The sequence below is a fragment of the Salvia splendens genome, chromosome 3 (assembly GCF_004379255.2).
Source record: "Salvia splendens isolate huo1 chromosome 3, SspV2, whole genome shotgun sequence".
NCBI lineage: Eukaryota > Viridiplantae > Streptophyta > Magnoliopsida > Lamiales > Lamiaceae > Salvia > Salvia splendens.
Genome location: NC_056034.1, coordinates 33,290,999 through 33,294,025, shown reverse-complemented (window position 1 = coordinate 33,294,025; position 3,027 = coordinate 33,290,999).

Here is a 3,027-nt window from a genome sequence, read left to right as displayed (position 1 = left end):
CCGTGGAGATCTTGAGTGAAGAAGAGAGGACCACTCCCACAAAACCTGGGGAGGAGTCTTTACCTGTTACTGACCTAGAGGATACTGCAATGGAAACCGAAGCGGTCTCTCCAACACTGAGTGGCCAAAGTGAAGAGGCTGACGGGATGGCTGAGGGTCTGGACCTCGCATCCAGGTCAGTAGGCCACAAGGAGACCAGTCCTACTACCCAGGATCCACTTTCGACACAAGATGAGAAGGAACCCGAAGAAGAGAAAGACAAGGATGACGGAGAGGAAGTTATATACCGTGAAGAGAGAAAACGAAAGGGGAAGGCCCCTATGAAGAAGAAGCCCAGCAACAAGAAGCCACGTACAGTGAACACTAGCATAGTCATTACTGAGTCAGTTCAGCGAGTCCAGGAACACCGGAGGGAACAAAGTGATAGCGAATACGCTGCCAGCGAGGAATCAGCCTCCGACAGCGATATCTATTTGGAGGATGAGGAGTATGCCGAACAACAGCTTCTGGATGATCATCGGGAATTAGTCCACCCACCGGTAGAGAGATTAAGGTACCGGAGGTGGACAGTGGACTTCACTAACGAGATAGCGGAGGAGATGAAGATTTTCGACTCGAAGGAGCTACAAAGAGTTTTCGATAGCAAGGATGAAGGGAGTAAGCAAGTGAAGAGCGGAAAGGTACTTCATATTCCTTCTTTAGATGAGTTGGGTGCCCGCGAGCAGTTTCTCTCTTATTTGCACGCGTTAGGATTCGAATGGTTGTTGGAGAAGGGAGATCCGAGTGTCCCGGTTAGATTAGCAAAGGAGTTTTTCTCGACCTTTAGGTTTAAGGTCACCACTGATCTAGATGAGGAATGTATCAGTTTTAGGTTGTTTGGCGGAGAGATACGGATGAATCTGATTGAGTGGACCGTGCGTCTGGGAATGTGCAGTTTGGAGGAGGCCATAGGGCCTGAGTGGAGAAGTAGGGAGCGGGGATTTCCCCGCAGACATGTGGAATTTGAGCCCCAGGCGGCATGGGAGGAGTTAACTCACCCAGCCTATGGAGAATTTGCATCCACTCTCTCTCGCTCAACCCATTTCAATAACCCAATCCTACGCCTAGTCCAGCTTCACTTGGACTTCAATTTGTTGGGGCAGTCGAACTCCGCTGTTAGGACATCGATGACAGAGTTATACCTTCTCTGGTGCGCCAAGCATGGAAGGAAGTTACATCTGGGTTTTTGGACCGCCTACCAATGCCATCTAATTGCCACCCACCCAGCGAGAAACCTCTATCTCTGCCATATCTTGGGAGTGTTCGTCAGAAACAACATCATCATCACGGAGGCCAAAGACTTATCCGACCAGATCATGGTGGATCCTCCTGGTCTCTTTGATACACCTTTGTTCGTCCGAACAAACACCGTTTACATGAGGCAGGGCGTACCACGTTTCTACGCAATGGGAGAAGAAGCTATACCGACTGGGAGATCTGTAGCACATCCGGGAACACAAGATCAGGAGCAGAGACAGGAAAGGCTAGAGAAGACAGTGGAAGAGTTGGCGGAAGAGAATCGAAGAGCAAGAGCGGAGTTAAGCCGTTTGGCAACTGTGATGGAAGGAATCTTGAAAGAGTTGGGAACCGGAAAGTTGGTCCGTGAATCTGGACCGAGTGGCCATGGAGGCCGAACTAATGAACCACGAGTATCAGATGAGGTATTAACCGAGACGAAAGAAGCAGAGCAGAAAGAAGAGGCGGAACAAGAGGAAGGAGACGCCGAAGAGTCGGCAGAATCTGGGAACAAGCAGTCTGTGAATGAGGAGGAGCAACCGGAAGAACCACCTGCACCACAACCTGCCCCGCGAAGGAGGAGGAGGAACAAGTGACCACCACCCCACCTGACCAGTTAGTTTTCTTTTTATTTTCGGTTTTTAGTTTTTCGTATTTTAATTGTGTTTTGTTTTTTTAGGTAGTATAATCTGTGTAGTACGTGCGCAAACCCCTTTCATAACACTTAGCCTACGCAATAGTCTAAGTGTGAGAAGTAAAGGGTTTGCTATTTTTGGCGCATGTGTTTGTGTTTTTTTTCTGTTTTCCTTTCTTGTATGCAGGCCAACTCACACTTAGCCTATTTATAGTCTAAGTGTGAGGAGTTTGTTGTATATACATGTTTCGTTTTATTGGTTTCTGTTTAGATTTTTAAACTCTCCCACTTAGCCTATAGTATAAGTATGTTTTTGTTGAGTTTTGGTATTTCTGTGCGTTAACCATACTGGCCATTACCTTTTTCCACTTCACAGCCCCATCTGAGGATAGACATTGTGAAGTGGGAGGGGGAATGCACTGGCCAGTATGACATTTGTACATATGTGTTATCTGTGTTTAAGTGCTTGTGTTAGTGTCTTGTTAGGTCTAGTTTTTTTTTTTTTTTTGATTGGGCTTAAAACTCAACTGTCTTGAGCTGACGGTGAGGAGAATTGAGAGAGATAAGACATGCTGGAAAACAGAAACCACCCCCCTTAGTACCTCCTAGCCAGGATAGATGACGCAAGTATGAGGGAAAAGCCCATCCTTAGAGCCAAACACGAAAGCCCTCTTAAAATGTGAGTTATAAGCTTTAAGTGGAACCACTTTCCACATATATTGAAAAGAAAAGAGCGGCTGCCACAAACTGCCTAAGATGAAGTGACCACGGGTAGCGAACACTGAAGGCAGTAGGAAACCCCCCTCCCAAAAAAAGAAAAAAAAAACACCTTTAGAACCCATTTTCTTAACTCTTGATACCAGATATACACCCCTAGCCACTGGGATTGTGTGTGCAAGGCATGAGACGATTGGAGCTTACTGGCCAGAAAGGTGTATAAGAAGGCAGGAACCAGCTGGGCATGAAAGTTTGGAAGAAAATCGACCAGGGAGATATTCCAGGTCCAAAAAAGAAGAAGAAGGTATAAGGGTAGCGAAGCCACAAAGAAACAAAAAGGGGGAAAGAAACAAAAAGGGGGAAAGAAAAAAAAAGAAGAGAGAAAAGATGAAGGAAAATGG